The sequence below is a fragment of the Crocuta crocuta genome, unplaced genomic scaffold (genome assembly GCF_008692635.1).
Source record: "Crocuta crocuta isolate KB4526 unplaced genomic scaffold, BGI_CrCroc_1.0 scaffold1042, whole genome shotgun sequence".
Taxonomy (NCBI): Eukaryota; Metazoa; Chordata; class Mammalia; order Carnivora; family Hyaenidae; genus Crocuta; species Crocuta crocuta.
In genome coordinates, this window is record NW_027527557.1 from 47,423 (window position 1) to 62,042 (window position 14,620).

Sequence of the window (14,620 nt, forward strand, 5' to 3'; positions counted from 1 at the left end):
TAAGGAATTTGATTTTTTTTTTTTAGAATGAACATTAAGCTTTTGAAGGGTTTGTGCAAGGGAATGACTCAATGAGAGTGGTACCTTGGGATAATCCCTGGTTACTTTGTGAAGGAGGAATTGGAGGGTAATGAGAGCAGTTAGGAGGGTATTTTATACCTCTGCTTCTGGTAATGTCAGTCTAGGTAATTTGGACTAACTATCCCAGCGAAGACAAGTAAATAAACTGGATAAAATATAAGAAGAAAAAGCTAAAAATAATGAGCCTTATCTTATCAAAATTCCAATGGTATTTTTCATAGAAATAGAAAAAAAATCCTAAAATTCATACAAGGCCACAAAAGACCCCAAATAGCTAAAGCAATCCTGAGAAAGAACAAAGGTGGAGGCATCATAATTCCTGATTTTTAAACTTTAGTACAAAGCTGTAGTAATCAAAACAGTATTATTTGCATTAAAAATAGATACAGAGAGGGTCACCTGGATGGCTCAGTTGGTTAAGCATCTGACTTCAGCTCAGGTCATGATCTCACAGTTCGTGGGTTTGAGCCCCGCGTCGGGCTCTGTGCTGACAGCTGACTCAAAGCCTGGAGCCTGCTTTGGATTCTGTGTCTCCCTCTCTCTCTGTCCCTGCCCTGCTCACTTTCTCTCTGTCTCGTTTCCTCTCCCCAAAAATAAATCAACCTTAAAAAAATAGATACCTAGACCAATGGAACAGAATTGAGAGCCCAGAGAAAAGCTCTTGAATATATGGTCAGCTAATATTCGACAAGAAAGCCAGGAAGACTTAATGGAAAAATTGAATAACCACATGCAGAAAAATGAAATTATACCCCATTTTACACCACTGATAACTTGAAATGCATGAAAGACCTTAATGTAATATCTGAAACTATAAAACTACTCGAAGAAAACACAGAGAAAAAGCTCTTTGCGGGGTGCTGGGGTGGTTCAGTTACTTAAGCCAACTCTTATATCGGCTCTGGTTGTGGTCTTGTGTTTGTGAGATTGAGCCCCATGTTGGGCTCCATGCTGAGCATGGAGACTGCTTGAGATTCTCTCTCTCCCTCTCTCTCTGACCATCCCCCACTTGTGCTTTCTTTCTCTCTCTCTCTCTCTCTCTCAAAATAAATAAACTTAAAAATAACTCCTTTGGTCTTGACAACAATTTTTGGAATATGACACCAAATTCTAAGCAACAAGAGCAAAAATCAACACATGGGACTATATCAAACTAAAAAGTTTCTTCACAGCAAAAGAAACAGTAAGCAAGATAAAAAGGCAACCTATAGAATGGGAGAAAATATTTGCAAACCACACATCCAATAAGGGGTTAATATCCAAATTAAGGAACTCATACAACTCAGTAGCAAAACAAAACAAAACCCCAAAAAAGAAATAAACAAAAAAAAAAAAGCAAAAAACAAAAAAGAACCACAAATAATCCAATTAGAAAATGGGGGNCGCCTGGGTGGCTCAGTCGGTTAAGCATCCGACTTCGGCTCAGGTCATGATCTCACGGTTCGTGGGTTCAAGCCCCACATTGGGCTCTGTGCTGACAGCCAGCTCAGAGCCTGGAGCTTGTTTCAGATTCTGTATCTCTCTTTCTCTCTGACCCTCCCCTGCTCGCTCTCTCTCTCTCTCTCTCTCTCTCTCTCTCTCAGAAATAAGTAAAAAATTTAAAAAAAAAGAAAATGGGCAGAGGAACTAAATAAATATTTTCTCAAGAAAACATACAAACAGCTAAATGGTACATGAAAAGGTGTTCAATATTACTCTTCATCAGGGAAATGAACATCAAAACCACAAGAAATATTACCTCATACCTGCTAGAATGGCTGGTATCAAAACAACAAGAGATAAGAAATGTTGATGACGCTGTAGACAAAACCCTTGTGCACTGCTGGTGGGAATATATGTTGGTGCACTCACTATGGAAAACAGTATCGAGGTTCCTAAAAAATTAAAAACAGAACTACCATAGAATCCAGTAATGCTGATTCTGGATATATATTTGAAGGAATTTTAATTCAGATTTCAAAGAGATATCAGTATTTCTGTGTTCATTGCAACATTATTTATAATAGCCAAGACATAGGAAAAAAAATAAGTGTTCATTAATAGATGGATGGATAAAGGAGAGATGATCTATATCTATATCTGTATCTATCTATATATCTCCCCACAATGGAATATTATTTAACCATAAAAAGGAGGAAATCTTGTCATTTGCAACAACATGGATGGACCTTGAAGACAGTATGCTATGTGAAATAAGTCAGAGAAAAACAAATGTTGCATATTTTCACATGTGGAATCTAAAAAAGCTGAACTTAAGGAAATAGAGAGCAGAATAGTGGTTGCCAGGGACCGGGGTTGGGAGAAATGAGGAGAGTTTGGTCAAAGGATACAAACTTCCAGCCATGAGATGAAATATGCTCTGGGGATGTAATGTACAGCATGGTGAGTGTAATTAACAATAATATATACTTGAAAGATCTTACAAATTATCAAGACACAAAGAAAGATAATTATGTGAGGGGACAGATGTTAACTAATCCTATTGTGGTAATCATTTCACAATATATATGTGTATCAAATCATTATGCTGTACACTTTTTTGATAGACAGAGAGAGACAGAGTACAAGCAAGGAAGGGGCAGAGAGAAAGAGGGAGACAGAATCTGAAGCAGGCTCTAGGCTCTGAGGTGTCAGCACAAACCCCCATGGGACTTGAACCCACCAACTGTGAGATCACCACTTGAACTCAAGTCAGACGCTTAACTAAGTGAGCCACCCAAAAGCCTTTATACACTCTAAATTACATATGTTACATGCCAATAATATCTCAGTAAAGCTGAAGAAAAAAAGCAACGAGGCTAAAATGTAGAAGATATGAACCCAGAGAGGTAAGTCAAGCAGTAAAAGCCAGTTTTGCCCTAAGGGCATTTGATTAATCAGAAGACAGTTATAAAACTTAGCTCCGGTTTTGGTGGCCTCATGAGAAAAAGGGACAAAAGCTGAAGCACAAGGCCCAACATGTGGGAGATTTGATACGCCTCCAAGATAATGGTGAACCAGAAGTAACCAGCCCTTGCAAGGACTTGCAGTCTAGGTACCCTTCACTTAAGTTATCCCAGGAACTTCAAGCCCTGAACTTAAATTAAAGTGGCCTTGGACAGGTAGTATCCTCTAGTGAAACACAACTGAAGAGAGAGCTATCGAATTGGAAAATAGGTCATAAGATATTGTCCACATTTCTGCTTGGGGAAATACATTATATGGAAAAAAAAAAAAGAAAAAAGATAAAGAATAAGAGACCCAAAGACTAGAGTGAGAAGAAATGGGGACGAAAATGATGACCCGAAATTTGAATCCACTAGTTTAAGAAGCCCAGTGGATCTTTCATAGGATAAAGAAAAATAATTCCAGTCCTAGAGACATCATAATGAAAGTGCAGAAAATCAGACAAATGAAACTATGATAATCGTCAAAGTTAGATAATGAACTTCTAATCAAGGGTACAGCACAAGACATTGAGACAGGGGGATGGTAGTTAGACCCTGGCCTTTAGAATTCTTTTTCTTAAATTTTCCATGAAAGACAATTTAATAAATGTGTCATCCATTTCATTGTCAGTCAGTAAAATGTATTTGTTAAAATTGGATTACTTAGAACAGGCTGACTTGTAGGAGCTCTTCCCAGATGTCACGCTTGCAGGGCCACCTTCCGATGTCTTCCTTATTTCATGGGCCATGAAAGAGGCAAATGTTCTCTATGGGTCTCAAATGTTAGCTGCAGCTGATTTCTGAGGCTGGAGAAATGTACTTATATAAGGCCTTTTAAAAGTAAGCATAATAAAGTGAATCTTTGTAGAAAGGCTTCATTTTGCTTACCCTCTCCCAAACTTTCAGGAAAGGTTTATACAATAAATAATTTTGTGCTTTTTATGGTATCTTACTACACCCTCTAGGCTTGATCATGTGTGCTCACTCATTGGGCTATCTAATGCTGACTGCAGTTAAATTTCTGTAGGACTTTATACTTGAAACAAACAGAACTAAAAATGCAATGGACTGTACTTCTAGAGAGTGAACTCCTGATTTGTTACTAGAGCTTTTCATACAAATACTGAATGGCTGCATCTCATGGATGGCCATACAGGAACATCAGAGTTTCTGTGGTCTCCTGTATCTCTGAAATTCCCTGGTGACTACCTAAGTTGAAAACATCTGTCTATAATGGTTTCTAAGAGGAATTTCAAGTGTTTTTGCTCAAACTCCTTCATGCATTTCTTCTACTTGAAGGACATTTTTATATGCCCTCTGGATCCCCCCTCCCTAGAAAGCTGTTTCTCCAAGAGAAGATATTTGGAGGGCAGGAAAGTTTTCTCTATTGTGTAACCCAAACCAATCAGAAAGTTGTCCAATACCAAAGATGTAAACCTACCTTCATTTGTGGCATGCAATATGTCAACACTAATTTTGACCAAGTGTCATTAAGAGAGGAGTTTCTGGGGGCACCTGGGCAGCTCAGTCAGTTAAGTGTCTGCCTCTTGACTTTGGCTCAGGTCATGATCTCACGGTTTGTGAAATTGAGCCCCGTGTTAAGCTTTGTGTGCTTAGGATTCTCTTTCTCCCTTTCTCTCTCTCTCTCCCACCTCAAAATAAATAAACTTTTAAAAAGAGAGGAGTTTCTGGAACTTTGATTCTGAGTTTTCAAGGTTTCTCTTTACCTTTGCTGGGCATCCACAATTTGTGTACATGACAGCTTTCCCCCCAAAGTATGCAGAAGCCTGCTTTTTAATATATAGCATCTTAGCATTGAAAGGCAGGAATAGGGAAAATTCTCCACTAAGTTTTTTTCCTCAGGAACTGGTTCTGGCATGATGTGCTCAAAGGGCATTTGACTACAGAGTTGAAGATCTAGATTGAAGCTACTTTACCAACTACCTAAGCATGTGTCACTGCCACTGAATTTCAGTTCACTCATCTGAAATATGGGGTAGTAATAATGCCTACCTGTTAATGGAACAATAGAGACAGAGGGGAATCCCAGTCCGCCCCAACTTCCTAGCTCTGGAGCTTCACTTCTTCAACCCAATCAGGTTTCTCATAATCTCCATCTGGAAAGACTGCTGTAATGACCACTTATAGCCACCAGGGGTCCCTAGCTCTTAGTTTAATTGTGAACTAACCTTTCTATTTACCTGTTTCCTGAAACCAGGCAAGCTCTGCTGACATTTACTAAAAGAACTTCGTCAGAAGCTTAGTGAAACAGAGTGGTATAAGCACAGGGGGCAGAGATTCTTCTGAAGAAAGACGTTTTAATGCACAAATGGGTGGACCTCTACTTCTACACTGGAGTTCTAGCTGCCACTAGTTACTCTGCCCCTCAAAGGGGCTGCTGATGGGTGTCCTTGGGCACCCCTGCTCCTGTTCCCAGGGGATGATAAGCAAGGATCCTGTGCAAATGGTGAATGGGTAGCTCCTGGAGTTGTGCAGGGTGCAGCCTGCATGGCCTTATAAGGTGCTCTTATTGAGAAGGGTTCCTCTCTTAAATGTGACTCCCAGAGCCCTCCTGGGTGTCGGAGGGCCTCAACTAGTCCTGCACTAGTCCACAATTCTTTTACAGTTCCACTGTTCCCACTCTCCACCTTTGTCTCCTAATTATTGCATGCTTGTGTCCTTATCATGTTCTTTCTGCTCCTCCCCCACGTTGCATCATACCAGAACAGGGGATTTTCTTTTAGATAATCTTATGATCTCAATATGATTTACATTTGTGGTAACAACACTAATTCACAATAAGACATTCAATCTGTCAGCAACTCTTATAGTTCCCCGAATTGCTCAAAACAGCCCTTTTATCCATGATCTCTGAGACAGCTGGTAGTGTTCACCAAGTATTCCAGATGCTGCCTGCACTCCCCAGCTCCTTTTCAGTTGGTTGGGATTGTGTGACTAGTTCTAGATAATAAAATGCAAATATTTAAGAACCAGTGTATGGATCCATAAGCTCTCTCTTCCTTTGCCCTAGTGATGCTAAAAGCCAGATGTTGAAATGGTGATGTCAAAGATGGAGGGAATTGAGACCCTGCATCCTCAGCTGGAAGAGACAGTCGATAATCTGGATTTGATCTTGTGTGAGCTGGAAATCAAGCTTTGTTATGCTAAGCTGCTGGAATTTTGGAACTTTATTATTTCAGTAAAGCCTAGCCTATCTTGATGAGTACACTCTTTGTCCTGCATTCCTCTCAATACCTATACCATTATTATAAAGGCCCATGGACAATTCTTTCTGTATGTTTCATAGTTTCCTTGAGTCAAAAATATTCCAAGATCATTCTAGTCCCCTGCAAATATGGTCCTTTTTGAATATTCTTAATCTCTGCAAATTGATATTCAGTTGTAGCCTGATGGTGACCTAGAAGTCATCTATGCCATTTCCTTCTATCTATTTATCTCAATATTCATTTATTCATTTATCAGCTATTTATTGAGTACCCATTATATGCCAGTACCTTTCTGAGAGCTGGGATATAATAGTAGGTGAAAAAAAAAAACAGTAAAATATCCTTGCCATCATGTAACTTACATTGTAGGAGGGGAAGGAAGACAACACAAAAGTGAAATAAATAAAATATTTTGTCTGTTAGATGATGATAAGACCAAAAGAGAAAAATAAATCAGAGAAAGTAAGTAGAGAATGCTGAGTGAATGGGATGGTGGTGACTGGAGGATGAAGATGTCATTTAAAATAATTTGATCAGGGAAGGACTCATTTTTAAGTCTTTTTTTAAGTCCATTTGAACAAAGGACTCGTTTTTAAGTCAATTTGAACAAAAAGACCTGAAAGAGCAAAGTGTGGGGAAAGAGGATCCCAGGAGAGAGAACAGCAAGGGGAAAGGCCTGAAGGTGGAAGCATGCTTTGTGTACTCCAAGAAGAACAAGGAGGCCAGTGAGGCTGGAAGAGAATGAGTAAAGGGTAGAGGAATAGGAGATGAGGTCAGAGTAAAAACAGGGAGGACAGATCATGCAAGGTCTTGTAAACTATTATAAGAACTTTGACTTCATGTAGTGTGCTGGACAGCCAATGGTGGATTTTGCACATAGAAGTGACATGATCATACTTACGTTTTAGAGGGATCACTCTAGCCACTGTGTAGAGAATAGTCTGTGGAGGACAAGGACAGAAGCAGGGAGGTCAGTTGGGAAGCTACTGCAATAACCCAGATAGCAGGTGATGGGCTCAGACCAGGATAGTAGCAGTGGAAGTGGTGAGGTTCTGGATCTGTCTGAGGTAGAACCAAAAGATTCTCTCATAGATTAGATGGGAAATGTGAAAGAAAGAGGGAGTCAGAAAAGACTCTAAGGGTTTTGTACTGACAAGTTGGGATAATGGACTTAATCATTTACAGAGTTGTGTAAGACTCTGGGGAGAAGTTAAGGTACATGGGAAGCCAAGGATTTGGTTTCAAACATCACAGGTTTTCTGTGACTATTAAATGCCTAAGTGATGATATTGATTTGAATATATGATATCCCCCTTTTCTGCACAGTGCCTTCATACTCATCCTTCAGCCCAGATGTTATGAAGCTTTTCTCAAGTAGCTACACAGAGACAGTGACTCCTTCCTTCATGCCTCAAGGGCAACTTCAATAGTCCTCTAGAATAGCACTTTGTTCCTATATTGTTATTATTGTCTCTCATCTTTCTTCCATGATGGATTTGGAGGTCTTGCCGTCTGGAAATACTTCTTATTCATCTTGAGGCTCCCTAGAACCCAGTCCAGAATCTTCCTCATAGTGAGCAGTCAAGAAATATCTGTTGAATGAAGCATCCTAGAAATGAAGAGAGATTTCTCAAAGTTGGAGCTCATGGAGCGTGAGGGCTTGAAAGGGGCCATAATATGTATTGGGTAGAAGGCTCAAAACTGACAACTCGGATTGCAGAAGCCTAAGTGCCATATGTTGAGGAATCAGACTTTGAAATAGGGCCTTATTTGGGTTTCATTTTGATGAAAGGGATCCAGAAGATTTGTGTCTCTAACTGTACCTCAAACAGGTCATCCTCTTCCCAAGAAAAGATGCTATAATTATGTCAGTGGGCAAGGTTTACAGGCAGACAGATTTTGGCTTACACTTAATTCTAATGAAGGGAGCATCAGAGTTAAATAGATTTAGGAGCTCAAATCCCAGCTGTGCCATTCACCATTTGCATGACCTTGGACAAGTCATTTTCTCTATCTCATCCTCATTTTCTTCATCTATAAAATTTGAGGATGAAGTGGGGATTAAGTGAGATCAAGATGGTAAAGCACCTAGAGTAGATACTGACACAGTAATTATCATGGAAGGGTAGATGAAAGAGAAATAATATTCAGGACAAGCAAAAGACGAAATGAATTCCCCATTACTGGAGATGTTCAAGGACAGGCTACTTGATCACTTTGTGGGAATATTATGGAGAGAATACTAATGGTTGGATGCGCTGAGAATTGGGGTCCTTTCATCTTGAGTCCTATAATTCTAAGAATCCCAAACAATGGAAGTGCAGGCACAAAGGTAGTTACTGAGAACACCTACTAATTATAGAGTGCTCATGCCCAGATGGGGCCTTTTTGGAACAATTGGTCTAAGGACGGAGGTCCATGCCATCCAAGGTCTTGTGTATATGCAGCAGTGTTCTGGTACAATCTAAAAATTGAAAGTACATTGCCAGCTGTGCTGCAATGTTTGATGCTGCACACCTGGTATATTGCCTTAGTATTTCATTTTCTTCCAATAATCAAATAAGCCCCTAAAGTGACTGCATGTTACTTTGACTCAGTCAACTAGGGCTTTCCATACTAATCTTTCACTTACTCTTCTGTAGTTTTATTATAATTGACTCCTGTTTTGTGAGAAAATTTTAGGAGCTGGTAGAGGGATATTGTTTCTTTATTATCTTGACTTTTCTGTGTGGCTCACCATATCATTTTCAATTTGACCTCTGAGGCTATCTCCATGATGCTTCTCTTCACTGTGTCCTCTGCTCTCACCCCTCCATTTCAGACCTTTATGCTTGACTTGGACTCTTGCAGTAGTTTTTTGATTGATTATTCCCTTTGGTGTTAGCTTTCTCTTTAATCTGTTCTACATTCAAACCATTTACCATTTGATTCCAACCTATCCTTCTAGCTCCCTACTCCTGCTCCTTCCTGTCATGCATACCCAGCTTTCATCCAAAGGGGCTACAGGTCTTTCCCTGAACAACTTCCTTTTGGTGGATATTCAGCTTGCTACCTTCATGTGCCCAAATCCTATCTGTCTTTTAAATAAAGACTATATATACCCTTTCCCCCAAAGCAATCTTTGAGGGCTCTGACTACATGCCCCGATCATATGGTGCCTTTCATTAGAACTCTGTGTGTGCATGGCTTATTTCCATTTAAAAGTCTCTAAGCCTCGTTTCTCTCATCATTAGCTATATTTCCTCCATATCTCTTCTGATTTTAAAAACAGATTATTCTTGCCCACCCCAATTTCTCCCCTGAATTCTTACCGAATTTAACAAATAAACCTAATCATAATTTGTGTGGATGTACTGAAAAGTAATTTTAACACCTGACATCCTAAAGCACAAATTACATAAGTCATTTTAGGTACTAGTCGGCAATATAGAAGTCTAAGTGAAAAAACAACAACTCAGGCTATAAATGATGGATTCATTTATATTGTTGCCTAAGCATCCCTAATTAATCAGCAAGGAGCCATATTTACTTCCCCCAGCACCACTTTCACTCTTTTAGAAGTGCCAAACCCACGGGAAAGCTTGCTTAAACTATTTATTTCTCAGCTTCTGAGATTGACTGGTTTAAGCTTTTGGTTTGTTCTTGAGGATTATGGGGTTTTTAAGAATTGAGCCATTCTCTAGTTTGCTCTTCAGAATGTGGACATATTGGATTCATTTAATTTGTTGAATTTACAGAACATATAAATGAAAGGTGAGTATAGCATTTGTTTGGGAGGCATGAGTTTCCGTAAAACAAGATGACAGGAACACACTTCAGTTCTGACAGCTCTCATGTTCCTGATGTTGTTTATGAGAACATTGCCCATTATAGTGAATTGATTCCTCTAGACTTGTTTCTCCCACATGGAACCTATTAAGTTGAGATGGAGCATGAAGGGCCAACATGCCTTAGTGGATGAACAGCCACCAAGGATATACTTGCTAACATCAACACCACTAGAGTTTGACAAAAGGCTTTTAGAACAGGGTGTGCACATATTCAAGTGCATAACCCTGTTCCACAAGTTATTAGGTCTGTGAAAGCTTTTCTGTGAATCTGTAGATGCTACTTAGGAATCAGCTTTGGAAATGAAGTCAAAGTGACCCTTCTTGTGTTCCATTAAATGTAAATATGTTAAGAGAGCTTCTTTCCAATGAAATGCATTATTATGGAGCTATGTTAATGTGGAAGTTCACTTTATGTTCACTTCGATTTATTAAAATAAATGGAAATGCTTGTCCTAAACTACGTCTGAAACTTAATTTGCTAAATGTACTCCCAATCCCAGCCCACTTGACAGAAAATGGCCACCCTACTCCAGAGGACTAATGATAATAATTTAGTCCTCATAACAGCCCTGAAAGCCAGGTACTGTTTTTCAGCCAAGAGTGGAAAGGATATGATGGACGTCAGATTTTGGGCTCTGAAGCCAGACTGTCTGGGTTTGAATCCTAGCTCTAACACTCACTAGCTCTGTGGCCTTAATCAAGTTACTTAACTTCTCTGTGCCTCAGTTTCCTCATCTCTAAAGTGTGATAATAGAACTTCTTCATAGGGTAAAATAAATTAACAGGTAGAAAATATCTAAAACAATTGCTGAGCACATGTTCAGTGCACAAGCAATGTAAAATCTGGAGTTAGCTAGCCATTTGCTGGCCAACCAATAGAACAAGTGGGATGAAAGGAAGGAAAAAATGTAGGTCTTTGGGAGCAGGCTGATTTTATCCATAGTTCTTGAGATGATCTATGTGACCTTAATAAGGGGCAGAAGCAGATGCATAGAATTGCAGAATGCAGGTCAGGGGGACCCAGCTCCTGTGATGTGTCCCAAATGTGTCTGCCCCCACTTAAAGCTCTTGGAGTTCAGGAGATAATAAAGGGCCTTTTCTTTCTTACATAGACCAGACTCCAGGGAAGAATTTAGAACCTCAAGTAATAAACTGCTAAGCTTAAGATATCACACTTCATTTTTAAACTACTAACTTACCTTCTTAATTTAGATGTGGCAATTTATGAAGCAACTGACCACTCATGATAGGCTTTCTTTTGGGGACCTGGAACATGGTTGCTTATGTATCCAGTAGGGTTGTCAAAAACCTGAGTCACATGGGAATCATCATCTTACACTGGAATTTCTAATGATTTTCACTTGGTGTTTTATTGTCATTGTACAGTTTAGATGTTTCAAATATGATTTTGTTCAAAGCTTTCAGTTCATATTGGGCTAATATGTACTTTCTAGAAGCACTTTCAGGGAAGTTTCTATAGCAGCAACTTGGCATTTATATATTACTGTCAGCAGCTTCATCTCAGATATCAATGTGGACATAGTTCTGTTTCACAATGATGCATAAGGCCAAAATACAGAATTTCTTTGTGTTTTTGGTTTGTTATAATGAGATATAGAGTATTCATAGAGACCAAACATCCCCCTGGAGAGAAGAGGGGAAATTCACCCCAACATACTGATTTTGGCTTGAGTAAACCTGATCTCATGTTTGCTACTTGGAGTTGAATTCCAGTTTCTGCCTACCCAAAGGACTTTACAATGCATGCTGAAAGAAATAGCCTCCTCCAGCAATACCAGCAATGAATGAGAAGTCATAATGGCCCCTTAATAGAGAAAGATCCACTGGCTACTGAATGGATAGATTCAAGATGATATGGTATTCCTTCATCCATTCTTTTCTTTCTTTTTTTAAATAGCAGCTTTATTAAGATATAACGGACACACTACACAACTCTTAAAGTGTACAATCCAATGGATTTTAGTATATTCATAATGTTGTGCAATCATCCATCTATCTAGTTACAAAACATTTTCATCACTAATGAAGAAGACCATATACCCATTAATAGTCATTTCCCATTATCCCTTCTTCCCTCCCAGTTCAGTCAATCACTAAACTGCTTTCTGAGTCGATGAATTTGTCTATTCTGGACATTTCCTCTAAACAGAATCATACAATATGTGACCCTTTGTGCCAAGCTTCCTTTACTTAATATAATGCTTTCAAGGTTTACTCATATTGTAGCACAGAAGAGTATTTCATTCTTTTTCAAAGCTGAATAAGATCCCATTGTATAGATATACTCTACTTTGTTCATTCATTCATCAGTTGATGGACATTTGAGTGGTGTCCACAATTTGGTTAGTGTGAAAAGTGCTGTTTTGAACATTCATATATAAATCTTCACCTTGTACATACCTTGTGAAAACATTTGTTTTCAATTTTCTTGGGTATATGTTGAGAAGTGGAAATGCTGGGTCATGTGGTAAATCTACACTTACCTTATTAAACAATCAGCACCCTTGAATTTCTGGGATGAATCCCCCTGATTATGAGATCTACTTTAAAAAATTTAATGTTTACTTAGTTTTGAAGGAGAGAGAGAAAGAGCATGAACAAGGGAAAAACAGAGAGAAGGGAGACACAGAATCCGAAGCAGGCTACAGGCTCTGAGCCGTCAGCACAGAGCCCAACATGGGGCTCCAACTCACAAACTGTGCGATCATGACCTGAGCCAAAGTCAGACGCTTAACCAACTGAGCCACCCAGGCACCTTGGAGATATACTTTTTAAGTGTGCTGCTGTATTCAGTTTGCTAGTATTTTGCTGAAGAATTTTGCACCTATGTTCATAAAAGATAGTGGCCTGTGGTTTTCTTTCTTGTTTAGCATTGGTATCAGGGTAATGCTGACCTCATAGAATGAGTTAGAAAGTACTCTCTACTTTTCTTTTTCCTGGAAGAGTTTGAGAATGATTGGTGTTAATTAATTAAGTAATTTGGTAAAATTCCTTAGTCAAACCAGTTGGTCCTGGGCTTTTCTTTGTTGGAATGCTTTTTGATTACTGATTCAATCTCTTTACTTATTACTGGTCTGTTTAGATAGATGGTCATATTTGGTAGTTTGTGTGTTTCAGGAATTAGTTTACTCATCTCTTTCATCCATTCTTAGAACAATGATGATTGAGATTATACAATGTGCCAGGCATGGTGCCAAGTACAGATACATGCTCTGCTCCTAGGGAAGTGAAAATTTGGTATAAATATAGATGATAAAATAAGAGATTCCAACACAGTGTGATGGTGTGATATGCATAAGAGGGTCTTCTAAATCAGGCTTGATGATTCAGGAAAAATATTCAAGGGTGGCTGGGGCAGGAGTGGTTGGGAGTCTTAATGTCTACTCTTTTATCTTTTTATCAACTCTGCCTCAATCTATAAACAAATCCCACCTTCAGAGTAAAATATTGAATCCAACCATTTTTCAAAACCTTCACCTTTTTCCTCTTTGGTCCAAGTTATCACCATCTTTTCAGGTAACCTCTTTGCTGGCTGCACAGGGAGCAAGTGCTGCCCTTCAGCACGCACTGTGTAATGGTGCAACTGTGGCAGAGAGGCTAATTGCAGACTGCTAGGCTGACTACGAGCCCTACCCACCAATGAGCCTGCAGCAGCCACAGCCAGGCCTCTCAACAGTGTAGGAAGCAAACCCTGCCCAGTGTGACCAAAGCAGGCAAAGTGGGTCCTTATAGTTGGCTGAGCTTAAGGCAATGGTGACTATGACAATAAGAGAGCACATGCAACCCACATAGGGAATACTCCTTGAGGTCATGGATCTGGTGACCAAGGGGGATTGCACTATAGGACACTAAGGACCTCTTCTATACAAGGGCACTACTTTCAAGACCAGAATATGTAGCTGACCTACATAATACATATAAACAAACACATAGAATTAGACAAAATGAGGAGACAGAGGAATATGTCCCAAATGAAAGAACATGACAAAAATCAAAGTAAAGGAGCTAAATAAATGAGACAGAGATATGCCTGATGAAGAGGTATGCCTGATGAAGAATTCAAAGTAGTAGTCATAAAGGTACTCACTGGACTTGAGAAAAGAGTGAATGAACTCCAAAAGACTTTCAACAAAAAGATAGAAAATACCAAAGGAAAAAAAAGAACCAGTCAGAACTGAAGAATTCAATACATGAAATGAAAATACCCTAGAGGAAATCAACAGAAGATTAGCGGATGCAGAAAAACAGATCAACAATCTGGAAAATAGAATAATGGAAAGCAACCAAGATGACAGCAAAAAGGAAAAAGAAAAGAATAATACAAAGTGAAAATAAATTGAGAGCCATCATCGTGTGACACTATCAAGTGTAATAACATTTGCATTGTAAGAATCACAGTAGGAGAAGAGAGAAGGGGACAAAAAACTTATTTGAAGAAATAATAGCTGAAAACTTCCTTAATCTGGGGAAGGAAACAGACATCCACATATAGGGAGCACAGAAAACCCCTAACAAGATTAACCCAAGGGGATCG